General features: G+C 33.1%; 1 long non-coding RNA gene across 1 annotated transcript; it reads right to left on the reverse strand.

Moving 5' to 3' along the window:
- Positions 1-5,325: 5,325 nt before the first annotated feature.
- On the reverse strand, positions 5,326-17,085 carry LOC144430783 (uncharacterized). Its single transcript, XR_013479718.1, has 7 exons — positions 16,990-17,085; positions 16,148-16,209; positions 15,617-15,735; positions 14,476-14,513; positions 13,731-13,847; positions 11,617-11,728; positions 5,326-6,122 (listed from the first exon to the last, which is right to left on the reverse strand). It is a non-coding gene; the product is annotated as an uncharacterized LOC144430783 (long non-coding RNA).
- Positions 17,086-20,502: the final 3,417 nt, after the last annotated feature.

The following is a 20,502-nucleotide window of genomic DNA, read 5'->3' on the forward strand; positions in this document are numbered from 1 at the left end:
AAAAAAAGCCATGGTAAGCCTGTTAATAATTTTCTTCTTTGGTCGGTGTCACGACATTCTGTTTCCTGTTGAAAATACCTCAAAAATAAAAGAGAAAATAATGATTAGGACAAATAAAATAGGCAAATATGGATAGAGCCTATTACTAAAAAAGCTTTAATATTAAATATTCAATATCAGCAATGAATATAATACTTCGTGCATTACTGTATCAGTATTAATATAATCAAAGAAAATATTATATCGAACTAAAATCAAAATGAACACTAGATGAGAGTAAGCCTGACTAATGAAACACTTGTAACATACTCACCGGAATTTCAGATTTGTCTCTGATTCCGTCTTTTTTTCAATTGCTCCAGTGCTTTCAGAATTCTGTGCCTGAGAAGCTAAGATAATATTAACAATATCTAAGCCTAATAAAATTCGTAAAATATTTACATGTAATTTGTAGATTTTCCTTGCATCCGTCTTTTCCTAATCTTCTCAGACCCTGCATAGTTCTGTGCCTGAGAAGCTAGAATAACATTAAAAATATCTAAGCCTAATAAAAACCCTATTATTCCTAATGGCGGGAATGGGTCTAAATCTATCTATACCAAATAAAATAATAACAACAAAAAAGCCATGGCAACCTGTTAATACTTTTCTTTTTTGTCGGTGTCACGATATCCTGGTTCCTGTTGAAAATATCTTAAAAATAGAAGTGAAATCATAATTATGATAAACACAGATAGAAAAATATGGATAGAGCATATTACTAAAAAAGCTTTATTATTAAATATTCAATATCAGCAATGAACATAATACTTCGTGCATTACTGTATCAGTAGTAATATAATCTAAAGAATATTATATCCAACTAAAATCAAAATAAACACTAGAAGGCGTAAGCCTGACTAATGAAACACTTGTAACATACTTACCGGAATTTCAGATTTGTTTATGATTCCGTCTTTTTTCAATTTCTCCAGTGCCTTCAAAATTATGTGCCTGAGAAGCTGAGATAACATTAACAATATCTAAGCCTAATAAAACTTGTAAAAATATTTACATTCAATTTGTAGATTTTTCTTGTATCAGTCTTTTCCTATTTTCTTCCTTGTTTCCTTGTATCAGTCTTTTCCTAATTTCCCCATTGCCTTCATAATTCTTTGCCTGAGCCATTAAAAATACCTAAGCCTAATAAAAACCCTATTAATCCTAATGGCGGGTATTTCTAACGGTGGGAATAAGTCTAAATCTATCTCTAACAGAGCAAATATTAAAAACAAAAAAAGCCATGGTAAGCCTGTTATTACTTTTCTTCTTTGGTCGGTGTCACGACATTCTGTTTCCTGTTGAAAATACCTCAAAAATAAAAGAGAAAATAATGATTAGGACAAATAAAATAGGCAAATATGGATAGAGCCTATTACTAAAAAAGCTTTAATATTAAATATTCAATATCAGCAATGAATATAATACTTCGTGCATTACTGTATCAGTATTAATATAATCAAAGAAAATATTATATCGAACTAAAATCAAAATGAACACTAGATGAGAGTAAGCCTGACTAATGAAACACTTGTAACATACTCACCGGAATTTCAGATTTGTCTCTGATTCCGTCTTTTTTTCAATTGCTCCAGTGCTTTCAGAATTCTGTGCCTGAGAAGCTAAGATAATATTAACAATATCTAAGCCTAATAAAATTCGTAAAATATTTACATGTAATTTGTAGATTTTCCTTGCATCCGTCTTTTCCTAATCTTCTCAGACCCTGCATAGTTCTGTGCCTGAGAAGCTAGAATAACATTAAAAATATCTAAGCCTAATAAAAACCCTATTATTCCTAATGGCGGGAATGGGTCTAAATCTATCTATACCAAATAAAATAATAACAACAAAAAAGCCATGGCAACCTGTTAATACTTTTCTTTTTTGTCGGTGTCACGATATCCTGGTTCCTGTTGAAAATATCTTAAAAATAGAAGTGAAATCATAATTATGACTAACACAGATAGAAAAATATGGATAGAGCATATTACTAAAAAAGCTTTATTATTAAATATTCAATTTCAGCAATGAATATAATAATAATACTTCGTGCATTACTGTATCAGTATTAATATAATCTAAAGAATATTATATCCAACTAAAATCAAAATAAACACTAGAAGGCGTAAGCCTGACTAATGAAACACTTGTAACATACTTACCGGAATTTCAGATTTGTCTATGATTCCGTCTTTTTTCAATTTCTCCAGTGCCTTCAAAATTATGTGCCTGAGAAGCTGAGATAACATTAACAATATCTAAGCCTAATAAAACTTGTAAAAATATTTACATTCAATTTGTAGATTTTTCTTGTATCAGTCTTTTCCTATTTTCTTCATTGTTTCCTTGTATCAGTCTTTTCCTAATTTCCCCATTGCCTTCATAATTCTTTGCCTGAGAATCTAGAATACCATTAAAAATACCTAAGCCTAATAAAAACCCTATTAATCCTAATGGCGGGTATTTCTAACGGTGGGAATGGGTCTAAATCTATCTCTAACAGAGCAAATATAAAAAACAAAAAAAGCCATGGTAAGCCTGTGAATACTTTTCTTCTTTGGTCGGTGTCACGACATTCTGTTTCCTGTTGAAAATACCTCAAAAATAAAAGAGAAAATAAGGATTAGGACAATTAAAATAGGCAAATATGGATAGAGCCTATTACTAAAAAAGCTTTAATATTAAATATTCAATATCAGCAATGAATATAATACTTCGTGCATTACTGTATCAGTATTAATATAATCAAAAAAAATATTATATCGAACTAAAATCAAAATGATCATTAGATGAGAGTAAGCCTGACTAATGAAACACTTGTAACATACTCACCGGAATTTCAGATTTGTCTCTGATTCCGTCTTTTTTTCAATTGCTCCAGTGCTTTCAGAATTCTGTGCCTGAGAAGCTAAGATAATATTAACAATATCTAAGCCTAATAAAATTCGTAAAATATTTACATGTAATTTGAAGATTTTCCTTGCATCCGTCTTTTCCTAATCTTCTCAGTCCCTGCATAGTTCTGTGCCTGAGAAGCTAGAATAACATTAAAAATATCTAAGACTAATAAAAACCCTATCATTCCTAATGGCGGGAATGGGTCTAAATCTATCTATACCAAATAAAATAATAACAACAAAAAAGCCATGGCAACCTGTTAATACTTTTCTTTTTTGTCGGTGTCACGATATCCTGGTTCCTGTTGAAAATATCTTAAAAATAGAAGTGAAATCATGATTATGACAAACACAGATAGAAAAATATGGATAGAGCATATTACTAAAAAAGCTTTATTATTAAATATTCAATATCAGCAATGAACATAATACTTCGTGCATTACTGTATCAGTATTAATATAATCTAAAGAATACTATATCCAACTAAAATCAAAATAAACACTAGAAGGCGTAAGCCTGACTAACGAAACACTTGTAACATACTTACCGGAATTTCAGATTTGTCTATGATTCCGTCTTTTTTCAATTTCTCCAGTGCCTTCAAAATTATGTGCCTGAGAAGCTGAGATAAAATTAACAATATCTAAGCCTAATAAAACTTGTAAAAATATTTACATTCAATTTGTAGATTTTTCTTGTATCAGTCTTTTCCTATTTTCTTCATTGTTTCCTTGTATCAGTCTTTTCCTAATTTCCCCATTGCCTTCATAATTCTTTACCTGAGAATCTAGAATACCATTAAAAATACCTAAGCCTAATAAAAACCCTATTAATCCTAATGGCTGGTATTTCTAACGGTGGGAATGGGTCTAAATCTATCTCTAACAGAGCAAATATAAAAAACAAAAAAAGCCATGGTAAGCCTGTTAATACTTTTCTTCTTTGGTCGGTGTCACGACATTCTGTTTCCTGTTGAAAATACCTCAAAAATAAAAGAGAAAATAAGGATTAGGACAAATAAAATAGGCAAATATGGATAGAGCCTATTACTAAAAAAAGCTTTAATATTAAATATTCAATATCAGCAATGAATATAATACTTCGTGCATTACTGTATCAGTATTAATATAATCAAAAAAAATATTATATCGAACTAAAATCAAAATGATCACTAGATGGGAGTAAGCCTGACTAATGAAACACTTGTAACATACTCACCGGAATTTCAGATTTGTCTCTGATTCCGTCTTTTTTTCAATTGCTCCAGTACTTTCAGAATTCTGTGCCTGAGAAGCTAAGATAATATTAACAATATCTAAGCCTAATAAAATTCTAAAAATATTTACATGTAATTTGTAGATTTTCCTTGCATCCTTTTTTTCCTAATCTTCTCAGTCCCTGCATAGTTCTGTGCCTGAGAAGCTAGAATAACATTAAAAATATCTAAGCCTAATAAAAACCCTATTATTCCTAATGGCGGGAATGGGTCTAAATCTATCTATACCAAATAAAATAATAACAACAAAAAAGCCATGGCAACCTGTTAATACTTTTCTTTTTTGTTCCTGGTTCCTGTTGAAAATATCTTAAAAATAGAAGTGAAATCATGATTATGACAAACACAGATAGAAAAATATGGATAGAGCATATTACTAAAAAAGCTTTATTATTAAATATTCAATATCAGCAATGAACATAATACTTCGTGCATTACTGTATCAGTATTAATATAATCTAAAGAATATTATATCCAACTAAAATCAAAATAAACACTAGAAGGCGTAAGCCTGACTAATGAAACACTTGTAACATACTTACCGTAATTTCAGATTTGTCTATGATTCCGTCTTTTTTCAATTTCTCCAGTGCCTTCAAAATTATGTGCCTGAGAAGCTAAGATAACATTAACAATATCTAAGCCTAATAAAACTTGTAAAAATATTTACATTCAATTTGTAGATTTTTCTTGTATCAGTCTTTTCCTATTTTCTTCATTGTTTCCTTGTATCAGTCTTTTCCTAATTTCCCCATTGCCTCATAATTCTTTGCCTGAGAATCTAGAATACCATTAAAAATATCAAAGCCTAATAAAAACCCTTAATGGCGGGAATGGGTCTAAATCTATCTATACCAAATAAAATAATAAAAACAAAAAAGCCATGGCAGGATTGGTTAATACTTTTCTTCTTTTGTCGGTGTCACGATATCCTGGTTCCTGTTGAATATATCTTAAAAATAGAAGAGAAAATAATGAATATGACAAACACAGATAGGAAAATATGGATCAATAAAAAAAACTTTATTAATAAATATTGAATATCAGCAATAAACATAATACTTCGTGCATTATTGTATTAGTATTAATATATTCAGAAAAATATTATATCGACTAAAGTCAAAATGAACACTATAGATGAAAAGCTCTGTTAATACTTTTCTTCCTTTGTCGTTGTCACGATATCTTGTTTTCCTGTTGAAAATTTCTCCAAAACTACAATAGAATATAATGAACATGACAAATAAGATAGCTAAATATGGAAACAGCATATTACGAAAAAAGCCTATTAAAAAATATACAATATCAGTAATTAATCAGTCATGTTCAATAACAGTAATAAAAATATAAGAATAACGTAGAATGAAAGAATCATTTTAAACTTATCATACCAGTACATCAAATACAGGATTGCATTGCAGGGTGTTAAAATACAAATAACAATTGTATTTTAGTTTTCTGAGCTATGATTCAATTCATTAATAAAGAGAAGAATCCGTTTGCAGTTATTCAAATTACATAAATAGTTAGTTCCTCACGGGTCGACCCATGTCAAACTTCTGCATATAATCCTTTTACAGTGTGTATGACATTTTGGTATAGTTTCAATCAACAGTCGTATTTGATATAAAAGACATGTGTATGTGCTGCCCAATGCATTTGTTTGGGATCACATATTAGTAATCAGTGCACATACATACGAGCTTAAAGTAGGTATGGCAATGGAATACAGTCTCAAACAACAGTCTATTTTTTTTATATAGAAGTCTTGTGTGTGCCCTCGATGCATTTGTTGGCTAGCACATCTTAGTTATCTTTAATAAAACTTTTCTTCATATTCAAATAATTGAGTTGTATTTTCTTTTGAAACTCAGAAAGATTTTTCAAGTTCCATAATTGAAGAATCCTGTAAAAATATATATACATTTAGTTGTTATGCACTTTTATAGTAGAGGAAGTAAATAATGATCAACCTTTTACGTATGATGAGTCTCTACAAGACACCTATAACGTGTTGGGCGATGACGCTGTGCGACTTCCTTGGACTTATAACCTGCCAGTTTTCTCGATATTAACAACTCCACATCTTTGAATATGATTGAAGTCTATTACTGACAATGAAATATCCAGTCTACATGAACAAAGTACGAGAAACGAATAATATGTGATGAAAAACGTCAAAAAGTGTGCTGATAAAAATGGTTATTGTAGAGGTCGAAACGCATAATGTAGAAGCCAAAACTATTAACCCTACTATTCACATATGTCAATATATTGGGACATCTGTCATACTTGGTCATAATGTATTGGGTTGCTAAAGTTTACGACCAACCTAAGTATGTCGACAACATACTTAATTCCAAAATATGCAAGCAATAGCAACTTTAATTTATGCAATATGAATAAACCCTATCATTTACCCAAAATAAAAAAAACAAGCAAACAATCCGATTATTACGGCAATTAAATTAACACTACTTGAACGACAAACTTCTAATGCGAAATAACCTTTATATAGCCGACTTGAAATGATCCGAAATAATATTAAACAAACAAGAATATGAGAAGACTGATACAAGATTTTGTTGAAGTCAATCAACATGCCTCTTTTCTCCCCGCAAACAGAAGATGAAATTGCCTTAAAGAGAGAAGTCTATGAGCGATCATTCACCAAAAGTACAATGCCCGATAACTTTCGAAATACCCCGGGTCAAATATATATATATACGGAAGAAAACAATTAAACTTTGTCTGTTGCTCAGGAAATAAATCTTAGTAGTGGTATGTGTAATATACTATTACATGCTTGAGATGGCTTAAAAAAGATGCTATTTGATATCATACGAGTTTTTTAGGTTTGCAGTAAAAGAGTATATATCTATTTTAGACATTACATTAACGTCCATTACATTATACTAGTGATTCCAACTAAGAGATGTACCGATATCTTTTGTCGCCGATACCAATTCGACAACAACGATAAAACGACGATATTAAAATTTTAAAGCAGAAATTGCCTACATTTACATGCTATGTAATTCTTATCCCAGGTGTGCAGTCGAAACAAGTTAAAGTAACAGTTTGCAAGATTTATTCATGCCACACAATTTTTTAGATTTGAAAAAGACATATTTAAGATAAAAAGAAATAAATGTTTTGGATCCTGATACGTTTTTATTTAAATATATTGCACACTGATGTTAATTTTATCGGTGTTCGGTTAGAAAACTCATCGGGTTTGGCTACTGTAGGTGGTAAAATAAACAAATGTTCACTCATTCTATCCAACTGATAAATCGAGTTGCGTGCGCAGAATTTTATGCCATTATAACGTCGTATTTTGTATTTTGCACATCGAAAAATTCACATTCGATATATTTCTTCATAATTTCCATGTAATGTCAAAATTGTCAATATAAAAAAAAGGTTGCAATAATAGCCAAATTAGTAGAGCTAGTTGGGCTGATAAATGGCTTAAATCAGGTCATAATCATATTCCCGTTTCTATTCGCGCGGTTTGGAAACAGCATTGCTCCTACCTAACGAGGATAATACCGCGAACACGATCACACACGATCACAAACGAACACAAGCAAAAAATAATTTCAATATCAGTATTTCAACCTACTTTGTAAAACATTCAGAAATAGATTAAAAGTTTAATTATCAAGGAAATATCAGTCTACATTTAGCCGATATCAATACGAATACCGATACCAAAAAATTGCCGATATTACCGATACCCAATAACTTTTACCGAAAGCCTTTTATAATAGGTTTGACCAGCACTTGCTGCATGTGTAACGACATTGATGTTTGTTTTAAGCAGAAAGTAAAACACTCATTTCAAGCATTCCGAACCGAAATTGAAATAAATGAAAAGTCAATATACCGCAATTAATGATAAAATAAAACTAGTAAATAATACACGATAGTAATACGAAAATTTGGTAAAAAAATCACAATTCAAGACAGCCAAAATTATTGCAAAATGAACATATTATATTGGGTTAGATTAGCTGTCTTTAGGTAATATTTGGACGTGATTCGACTTAAAATTATTCTAATGTGAATCAAGCATCAAAATTAGAACCAAGCTGAAGTATAAAATGCGACTATCAGAAGATAACCCGTAGGTTACAATGACAATATATTTTCGTGGCATCAAGATACCAGAACAACACAACACAACGCAAAGAACTACAGAAACAAATGTTCGTAGAAGTATGTAATGGACAGACATTTTTCCTCTTTACAGGTATCCCATATTTTCCTTTCATATTGTTAACGGCGTTCTATATTTTGTACTAAACCCAAAGTGGGTTTATTTGATTTGAGAGATTCGTTTTCCTGTATGACTTAGATTTATAGTCACGTTAACATATTTTAGAATATGACTTTAAAAAAATCGCACTACAAATAGGAGTTTTAAGATGTACCTACATGAAAGCCAGTAGAATCCGCATTTTTATTTTTTTAAAAGCTCAAACTGATATGCTTTTGTCACAATTACATCCAAGCGCCTTCAGTTAACAGTTAGTTGGACGTGTTTTAACCCTAAATATTCTAATACTCTCCAACATTAAAATTAGAAGCAAGTTAAAGTAGTAAGTAGGATAAAGTTAAGCAAGTTAAAGTAGAGTTTATAAATGTCCACTTATTAACAGAGGTTCAGCTAAAATAGAAGAACAAACGATTAAACGAAGGCAAACGAAGACAAACCAAAACGTGAATAAAAAACTAGCCTTGACAAAATGAAAAATTTGGAATGTTAGGAACTCCGGAAAAACATACGATTGAGCAAGGGATTATTAAATATGACCTGGCATGCGTGCAGTGTAACTAAGATTTTTCTAGCCTGTCAGCTTGCTTAAAACATTTTAACTTTTCGTTTACAAATAAACTATTTCAACACACATATTAGAAACTATGAATAGTCAGTATCAGCGTCGGATAAATAACAATTCAGCTAATAAAACAGAACTATTCTAAAGTATTCGCAATCCCTAATGAAGAACAAACTGATCAGTGTCGTTGCGACAAAATCAGAAAATTTATTAAAAAGTCCTCTTGTTGCGTGCTTTCGAATCTACCAATTTATTACGCTTCATCGGAGAATTAGAAGTGACCATTTCATTTTTTTCTTGAATTCGTGGACACGTCCACCGCTTTTTTGTTAATAAGTTTCTTCATTTCCCCAAATGTATTTTTGTACGGCTAAGACATTCACGCGACAATGACTTAGAAATGAATTGTTATTTATCAGAATTTTTGGATTTAAATAAAAATTTATCAAACACAAATCTGGGTCGGGCATTCAATTCAATTCAACGAAAGCATTTATTTCAAAAAACACCCCCGAATGCAGATTTCAAATTTTTTAATTTCTTCTAACCCGAAACCTAAACCAAGCTGGACAACGACTAATTTGTTATTTTAAAGCTTTAAGTTAACGACGGATTCAAATTCAATTCAATATTAGCATTAATTTCAAATAAAATCTCTCATTTTTAAAGAAACAGTCACAACTGTGGTAATATACTTAGATAATTGGTATATTGCACTATAAGTTTTTTCAGAAATATTGAATCTTTTCCGATCTAGCGGGTCAATATTTGAATATTCCATTAAATCGAGGACTAATATAAACGAGAATATCGGTCAGAGACCGAAGACTCATTGATCGAAAGTTAGGGGATCCCCCAGAACAGCGCTCTTACTCCATAGTGACAACTTCTGGTACGCCATATGATGAATGCACATGCAAAATCTGGAGCAGATTCAATATCGCTTTCGTGAGATATCGAGTGCATCTAACAGACAAACAGACTATACCTATCAACAAACTTACCGATTAAAATCGATAAGTAACGAGAGAGCTGTGCTCAAATATATGGACACGTCACAAGGTGTCGTTATTTTTCATTCTGACCCAAAAAAAACTCGAATATCTTGAAGTCCACACAAATTTTTAAAATAAGTAAAAGTAATAGCCTTCTCTCATTTGGTTCAGTATTCGAAAAGGAAAGCGATTTCATCATGACGATTCATCATGACGAAAAAGAAGAATACTAACAAGAACAACAACATTAATATTGAAACGATCGTTATGTACACTGACGTGTCCAAAAAGTTAATTCAACAAAAACTTGCGGTGGCACAATGTAGTATTCGAAGATTGTAAATTTTACAAAAATTGATTGATTTCAGTAAAATATTTAATTATTTCGATCTAATTTCGGCTTGTGGGTTAAAATTTGAATGTACCAATAATTTTTCGAACTATGGCATTATGTGAACTATATGAACTATGTCAAGTTTTGGGTTTATGAATGACCGAAAATGTAATTTGATAAATTAGATATGAATTGGATATATATTTAAACCAATCTATTCGTACCTGTCTGCTCTAGTGATATGGCAACATCAAACAAAATAATACACCGTGGATTTTCCAAATTCTAAACCCTAACCATTCCGAGCCTGTCGAACCCCTGCGCTACCCTGAAAGCTCCCGCCAAACCCCATTGTACCAGATGGTTTAAATTAGGAGCCCAATTAAGACTTTATAAAGGGGAAACATAATTTTGTGCAAGGTTATAGAAAATGAAAAGATTCAGGTTGAAAATCCTTGGTTTGCCATAGCAATCGAAGATGTTTCAAAGTCATAAGCAGAAAGCACCAAAAGCCACTATCATATAAGCACAAACACTAAAGCGCGCGACATCCATGAAGATGACGGGTTCACTAAAACTTACAACTGCGCAACGCTATACAAACAGCAACGCTAATTTATAAGTTGTTGAACGTGTAAGTTTAAATATCTGAGATGAACTGTAGTTAAATTTGCATAATTAGTAGACGATGTGATACAAATTCCCATAATAGAAAACTGTTTTAATTAAAGATACCTCGTCGAACTCCTGTTACCCCAACAAAAAACAAAAAGTCGATTGAACCATGGTTTAAAACTACTCTTCTAGACTATTGAAAAACTAACAAAACGCTATGGCAACGAAATAAACCCATAAAGTACGAATACAACAAATACTATAAAATGAGGCCCGACAAATTGTAATAATGCAGCCGCAATTGCCCCATTACCTGTATTATAACCCCATTGCTGGCGGACTGCCGCATACTTCGATACTTGTCAAACGATGGGAGAACGCCCAAAAGTAAACATAACCCGCGTCTTTTCGGGAATTGTGCAAACGAAAGTAACACAGCAGAAACATTTATTGCATACCAGCTAAAAACTGCACATCTTCCGTGAACTAGCGGGTGGAAACCATTGCATTATATGAATTTTGCAATTCTTCCTGACTAGCGGGATTTAACATGATATTTCAGTTCATACCTGAAAAAATATGAATTGAAAGATTTATAGGATTTCATACTTGCTCTTTACTCTTTACACTATATAAAAGCTTCCATCTCACTCCGTGAGGCACCAGACTAATAACAACGTCCGTTTGATGCAATGACTCTTTCAAGCAGTGATTTAGAAAACTGAAAATAAATATATAGTTTCATTAATAAGTTTCGGAGTTACAAATCACAAAAAAATGAATGCTTATTAACAGAGGTAAAGCAAAGGTAAACTTATATTAAAAATGCATAAACAATATTATTTTGACCACGTAGAAATACCAGTATTGCCGATTTATTCATGTAGTTAGTATCAATAAAAAAAAGTGTTTTACCAAAGCTGAGTTACGTGAACACTCAACACCAAGTATTGTAGTAATTACCAATTTGTGAAGTTCTTTAATTATTATTTAATACGAAAGTAACACCGACACGATCCAAATTTAAACGCATAGAAATGTCCAACTATCCGCTTCACAAATATCGCACCCCGGGGTTAATAAGAATGATATTGTTCGCTTAAAATTGGAACTGTAATTTACAAACTGTGATAGAAATCCTACACAGAAGATAGAAATCATAATAAAATTGCATGCGAATGCACTTGTTGCCCCTCTTCGTCGATGTGAACTCACAATCATGTCCGAAATATAAAAACTACGATATCCGCCGTGATAATTAATATATACTAGTGAATAAAAAAGTGCTTTGATATAGTCTAACAACATTAATTAGAATGTCGGCCGCCAAAACGATCGCGGTGACGAATATTTAACTGAGGCCTTCGATTACGACAAAATTATGAAATAAAAAACGCCGCACTGTTACGAGTTTTCAGTCTTCTAGTAAAATTCGAAAAAAAAAAATATATATATATTGTCACGGCGGTGGTTTCGGCGGCCAACATCCCAATTAATGTCGTTTATAATGCTGATTATTCGGTGTTCGTTAAAAATATTCGATTAACTCGATTCAAAAATACGATTTTGCCCGCCCCTGATTACGGCGCGAGTAAATAATAATTGAATGAAAATAAAAATTTAACTTCATAACAATAAATTCCAAGTAATAGTTTCACACCTCATGCATTCGGTCGGCGCTACATGCGAGCGTATTTTTGTACATATAAACCATTATGACACTACTGAAATGTTTTAGTTCTCTCTGAAATTAATTTTCCCGAATTTTTGATGTTTTATTTCTAAATGCGGGTACCCGATGACTACGGATTAATAGTCGATGATTGAAATACGACTTGTAAAATACTCGCCTACACCGGCAGGCAAAGAGAGACGGGCTACAACGTAACTGTGAAATTTCGCTGTGAACGACCATACATTTTAGTTTATTAAACGCATTACGTCGTCGTGAATTGCACTTTTGGCGCACTCTTTTAATTTCATCTTAACCCCCGTTGGAAAATCCTGACTGCGCCCCTGGATGCGGACATATTTAAAATGCGGTATTTGATGGCTTAATTGTGTTCAACGAAACCTGCAGTTGCGACGACTTACGACAATATAAAATCATTACAACTCAAAATTACCGCGTCAATCCGCGGACATAAAATGAAGAACAATGAAACCACGTGTAACAACACCGACTCCGCCCCGCCGCAGGCCTGTCACTCTGATTCTTTTTTTTAAGTTTCACCGTTTGAAATATCCCAAGATGTGGACAATAAACGAACGATTGTAATTTAAATTATTGCAAAAAAATGCGATCGATATATTTTGCATTTATTATTTTATATATAGTCACATACCGAGAAAAAGTCGTATGCGGTTTCATAGGTAGTTAGTTTCAAAATAGACAAAAGGTACATCGCGCGAACAATTTACAGTGTTTCGATTTCAGTTACTATTATGGTATATATTTTAAAGAAATACTAACATAACACCAAATTTTGTGCTTTACAATGTCTAAAAAGCGTTTTCAAACTGCTGCGAGACTGCTAAAACAAAACCTATGGTGATATCTTTCGTTTTATTATTTTATAATGCCGCTTTTCAATCAAGAAATTGGGTTGCGGATTTACCTCTTTATCATTTATCTCTTCACCGATTTTTATAATATAGTATTCTAACTTGTTTGTGATGAGTGTAAATTAGGAAGATTCAAAATATTTTAATAACATACTTACTCTTCAGACTCGATGCATCCACTTCTCTCAGTGATGTATAATCGGACAAATACCTCCGCGTGTCTTTTGATGTAATGATAAACTGTCTTTTCCGCTTCCAAGAAGTGTTTCAGAAAGCTGAAATTTATGCGAGATAATGAAATGTAGGTAAATTTTGTATAATATTGATTTGATTAAACATAGTTGTTCGAACTATGTCATTATTAAGTTTTAAGTTTATAAGTTACGGAAAATGTAATTTGACAGGAGCACAGAGAAGCTATGCTTATACTTTGAATACATAAAATAAAAATATTAATTTTCAGTTCATTCACAAATTATTCACAGATTTCCTCCTAATTTACAAACATTACTTTGGAATGATCTGTCAGGTTATAATATTGCAACACATCATATAAACTATATTTATAATCATTTGAAAGCACGTTGAAAATACGGCTACATATTTAAGAAATGAAAATATCAAAAATAAGGTGGAAAAGATAAAATCTAACAAATATTTTTGTTTCTAATTATCTTTACGCCCCTCAAAAAATTGCCCACGCCCTTGTGATAAGCTGTGCTTATTCTAAAGATACAAAGATGATAACTTGTACTGATATTCATTTACGTTCATTCTTAAATTATTCGCAGATTTTCAACATTATAAATATTACTTATTCGGAATGATCTGTCAGTGTGTTATGTTGTATCTCATTATTTAAATCTTAACTAGTGAATTATTTATTAGTGTGTTATATTTTACCTTCAAGTGTTCTATAGTCTGTCCTTCCCAGCGACTACCTGAAAATATACGTCTATAAATAACTTCAGCCACAGACATTGTAGACATTATATATATATATAAGAACATGATAGATCATAACTAGGGAATAAACTATAGAGAAATAAGGAATATATTCCCAGATTCGAACACTAATGAACATGGGACGGTATGATTATTAAGGCTATTAGCATAGGGATATAGCCTGACTATACTAGATTTACAATTGGTGGGATCTCATGTATATAGTAACCTTGGAAATTTTAGTTTGAGACACAAATCACATTGTCAACCAGTACTAAAGGGTGTACGATTCCCGGTTATATTGATGCATATTGATGCACTTGATTCTACCCACTCATATAATATCGTTATGGGAAACAATGCCATTTCAGTTCAAAACACATGTGAATACGAATGTCATGGTTAACTAGTACCAAAGGGGGTAAGATACACGATTAAATTAAGTCAAGTCAAGTTTATTTTTTCCAACCAGCAAAATGTATCACAATCATAAAATACAAAACAAAAAAAAATTACACAGTTTTCTACTGGGGAAGGGAAGTCGCGGGGAACCAAACTGGTTATCGAGCAGGAACACCCAAGTTCCTAATATCTAATTAAAAAAGTAAGAATTCTGAGTTTTCAAGCTGCTCTATCTTATATTGACGGTGAGTGCCGTATGAAAGAGACCATTCAGTAGAGATTATATAGGAGAGTTTATATTAATTAAGCTCTCCCTAATACACGTGATTAGGCATAACATGACGTGACCCGCACTAACATTAGGGAAAATATGACACATATTTTTATTTTTCTATATTTATAGTTATGAACATGGATGGTATGATATCTTAGAATATTTACCAAGGGGATAAGAACCAAAAAGTTTACACTTGGTTGAATATAATTTATACAGTATCGTTTTTGGAAATTTTAGTTGGGACACATTTTGAAATTGTAATTTTTAGAAAATTTCATTTGACAGACAAACCAAAACTGAGCTTATACTCAATATATTGAAAGTAATAATTTGTCTGTAGATTTCCCGAAAAAAAATACAATATATCATTTATTTATAGATATCTAAATTGAAAAGATTTCAAATGATTTAATTACATACTTGATCTTCAGACTTGCTAGGCCTTCATCTCACTCAGTGATGAAAAGCTGGCACTTGACGAATTTCTTTTGGTACAATGATAAATTGTCCTGTCAACCTTCAAGCGGTGTTTCAAAAAGCTGAAAATCAATATATATGTTATGATTTTGTGTAAGCCAATTCTAAATTTAAATTAAACTAAATTTCGTTGCGCCAAATATGTCATTTTAAGGTAGTTAATTCACACAAATGCTATTTGACAGAGACACTGCAAAGCAAAAAATATACGTTAGCATTTTAAACGTGAACGTGGGTCTTACTCTTTTGGACTTTTGATTCGAAAGACAATTATTAAAACTTGTGAAAATATAAACCTTCAATTTCGAGGGAAAAAACAGGATCAAATAAGTGGCATAACAATGCCGACTTTGATTGCAAGACCCGAGAGGTGGTGCGCTTGCATCTGATTGTTTAGCATTTTATAAGAAAACAGTGGTATGCAGGAATAGAATAGGCGTCGAAAGTCAAATAAAATGTTTGAATGAATTTTACTTGTATTATTCCTCGTTCGTTACTTTGTGTCTTTTAGTCTTCAACCTTTAATTGTTTTGCATCTGAAAAAAAGTTAAGATATTGTTAAACACACTATCGAAGAATTCTCTTGCTTAATAAATGAAGAGTAGGGCTCTATCTGATCTTTTGCACAAAGCTCCAGCCACGTTTTAAAATGACATATTACTAATTATCTATTTGGGGTTAGGACTGATTTATAGAATTTCCAGTGCAATCTGCATTCCTAACTTAAACTGGATAATTACTAATTCTCTTATGTTGAACGTTAGTAGGGTCTTTGTAGAAAGATCCAATCTATACACGGCGATCGGTAGTATTCGTACCAAGATGGCGCACAACCTGCAGATACACATACTGTGTTCAGGTTGTGCGCCATCTTGGTACGAATACTATGGGAGCCCCCTAAACACTATAAAATAAGAAAGTGAAAAGGCTACGTCGAATCTCTAATAAACCATTGATTTTGCGATACATTTGAGAAAGTTTTGAAAGTTATGCATTACATTCATGTAAATCTTGCCATGTGGAATGCAGCTTACGTAGTGACGTATATCAGTATATTACGTTTAAGTTTCTTAATATGATAAGTCTATGTATTGCCTTATAGCTTTTAAGTTCGACCAGTTGTGAGAAAACGATGGAACCCGATGTTAGTGAGTTCGATACAAAAGAGAATCACCCACCAATCTAGACTTCTGTATTAGATTAATAATTCCAATTCGTATAGGCCCGAAAACCTCTAATTTACCACTTATACAATAGAAAAATGAAGGCAATAGAATAGCAATGAAAACAATATTAATAAAGAACATTTAGCTCACCTGAATATTGTTTCGAACTCGCTGTCATAACCCAACAGACAGCTTATCCATACTTCCTAAACAAAATCAAAATCAAAACCTCATCCTACGACAAACATTTGTGACTGCGATGTCGCTTGTGGCTTCCCGCGCACAAATATTTGACGAAAAAAGCTAACTGATTGTTGTAATCAAATTATTTAACTGATTACTTTAATTACTCCAGGTTGCCGTTATGAGCCGATCACGTTTCTAACGCGTGATCTTAAATTTGCAGAATGAAGAGGACGGTTGGGATTTGCTTTATACATTTTCTGATCGTTAATACCTAGTTCATATTATTTTCGGGGGTGTTTATCTCGGTGACCGTAGGGAAAGGTGGGGCACGTTGGGACATGGGGCACAGTGAAAAATCAGCTCTCACACTAATACTATATTCGGAATCCGGTCCGCGGTTTGATGTTTCAATCCGCCTTTCGGTGAGTTACAACGTCCCCGCAAACGGACAGCGTACGGGTAGAGCGACGCAAGCTTTGAGGTGAAATTGGTTTTGGGGGGTTGAAACTAAAATTTCACCGTTCCAGTTTTTTCTTTTTTCTAACTTAGTCTTTTCAACGTCTGATATATCAACCACCGTCTGATATATTTCAGCTATAGTCAGTCCACTGCGAAATATTTATAACGTTGTCGAGTGGATGTGCCTTCCGAATTTCGCCGTGGGATGATCTGAAGATATTTGTTGATTATGGGGAACAATGGACCGGGGTTCAGTGAGACATGCCCTACATGGCACAATTCGACAGTGTTTGATACAACAAGTGCTTAGAGACCTAGAGATGCGTTATATTTTTATGTAACATTATGGTATCTTTCGACTCATGGTCCAATATGAAATATATTCGAGAATCAAAAATATTCCCAGATTTGGATTCGGATTATAAAATAATTTAATTTGTAAGTGAATTTTTTGGTGAAATATCTGAAATATTTCGGCTGAACATTGATTTTAAAAATCTTAAATCTTCAAATTTGAGGCCTTCCTGTTATTTAGACGATTATGCTGATTGATTGCTTATTTTTAAGGGCATACTTCGTTGAACTTTTACAGAATGACCCATTGTGCCCCTAGGTCTGTCCGAATGTGCCCCACAAGTGGGGTGCAGTGGAACACTTGACAAAAGTTTTTAAAAGCATTTTGGTGGTAAGATGTGTGTCGCAAGGGAATTTCTTAGTCGCTGAATAAAAACTACATTTACCCCTCTCTGCATTAATCTCGCAAAGTCATATGTATGTGCAGAATAAAGGACTCAAAATGTGAAAAAGAAAAAAAGTGTCCCAACCTTCCCCACTTTCCGCTACATTTGAACCCACTTACATTTGAATCATGTGCATTTGAACCCATGTGTATATCCGCGGGTTCAATCTATATGCGGGTGCTAAAACCCATGGATTAGGGTTAGTAAGGGTTCAAATATCCGTAAAACAAAAAAATTCCATAGGTGCAATAGTATGCAGGTGCGATTGCCGTGGGTTCAGATGTACGTGGTTCAAATGTACGTGGGTTCAAATGTACACGGGTTCAAATGTAATGGAACCGTTTATCTCAGATCTCACATTTTTGCATCAGTGACGGGAGCTTAATACAAAGAATCCAGCATTTCCATTACATTCGTCTGTTTATATTTGTCGAGTAAACGCGCACGTGGATGTCATTAAAAATGTAACCTTCCTTCCACCCAATGAAAGAATAACGGCGTGTTTAGCGTTATATCAATGCATTCTCTTAATTGAAGTACAAATCTTAGCTCATTGACTTTTGCAGTCAAGAATGTTTTCATACAATAACGTGCCGGCGATGTCCTTAAAAGTGGAGTCACAATGTGACGTTGTTCCGATGCCTACGCCCTACTGTAAAGGTAATTTCTCCGCCCAAACCAAACGGCAGAGACATAACATCAGCAACAGCATTTATCACGGTTCTATGTGAAGTTAATACGGTAATTGACTGCTCCGGACAAGAGCATTCCGACGACAACGACTGATTCACATATTTGGTGTCATGGAGCTCGTGAAGAGGTAGACTGTTATTTACGGAGCACCACAATGAGAACGTAACAAAAACAAATTGTTACTTAATATTAATGAGTGATTTGAAATTACTCTATTTAATAACTCGGATGTATTTGCTGCTTCTTAAATTTTATTAATGTCATTTTGAGTAAACAATTAGTTCGTGGAGACTCTAGTTCTGCATGAAGCACTTTGAGTCTGTCTCTACAGTAGATCTCTTGGTAAAAAGCGATCATGATACAGGTATGTACGGCCATAAAGAACAATCCTGAGATTTCGTCATCCAGCGTAAGGGTATAGACGTGTATTAATGTGTTTAGTATCTATGTCAGCCAGTGCACTACAGTTGACTACGTTTGCGTTGAGTGTCGCATCGTGCTAAGCCTTAGGACTACTCTTGATTTCTAACCTGAGATTACCCCGCTTGGATTGGCAGGTTCAAATCCAGTAGAGAATAATTTAGTACCAGAGTATTGCTGGCGGCTTCCTCCCACTATCCCTACCCTAAGCTAGCGCTTCCCAAACTTTTTTCGCAACGGAATATTAATACTTTTTATGATGTAATTAAAGTTTTTTCTCTACTTTCGCTTGAGGCACATAATATGCAGCACCTACGCCAAATGGATTTTTCGAACCGTCAGTAAATACTTGTACATAGTCTTGATAGTTTTTGTGTATATGGTCAAGAAATGACGTTTGAAGTATTGTTGGTGAACATGTTGTACCATAAATCGTTAGAGATGTATCAATTTGCGGCGGCTTCATTATCCAGGAACAAATCTTGAAATTGACATCTTTTGCAACAGAGAAGTCGGTAAAAAAGCTGTTGGTTGTTTTTATATTAAACGTTGCAAAGGATGATTTGTCAGCAAAATATTCTTCCCACGACTGTTTAAATAATTGTGCTGTAATTTCGCTGTCATGAGGAATCATGCTGCATTTGTAATGTAGACATTTTCTATAATGTATAATATGTAAAGACAGTTCGTTACACTGGGTTTGTAACGCTATAATAGGAGTACTTTTTAATGCAACCAAACATTGTGATTGGAATACAGCCAGTTTCCGCAATATAGTCGTTGTGCTTATTGTTCCTGTTCTTGTTCTTTGATACGTTTTTAAAAAGTCGCTTTTCTCTTTGATTACTGGACCGATTGCTTTGAAATTTTCAGTAGTTAAAGATGGAATTTTTTTCTAGAAGGCTATCACTTTTATTAATTTCAAATATTCCTGTGAGCTTTATGAGATTCATTTTTATTTTGAGCTATGACGTCATCAGACTTTGCCACCATGTGGCGATTCCGCAAACATATATCGATCACTTGATCAACGAACAGGTTCCGTGGTCAAGCCTGCTGGTAAGTTACCGTGCCGTACCACAGTGAATTTCAGCGTAACGTGTCTATATATTTGAGCATAGCTCTCTTGTTTATGATGTAATCCCTTCAATATTTGTATACTGTA

The sequence above is a fragment of the Styela clava genome, chromosome 12 (assembly GCF_964204865.1).
Source record: "Styela clava chromosome 12, kaStyClav1.hap1.2, whole genome shotgun sequence".
NCBI classification, from domain to species: domain Eukaryota; kingdom Metazoa; phylum Chordata; class Ascidiacea; order Stolidobranchia; family Styelidae; genus Styela; species Styela clava.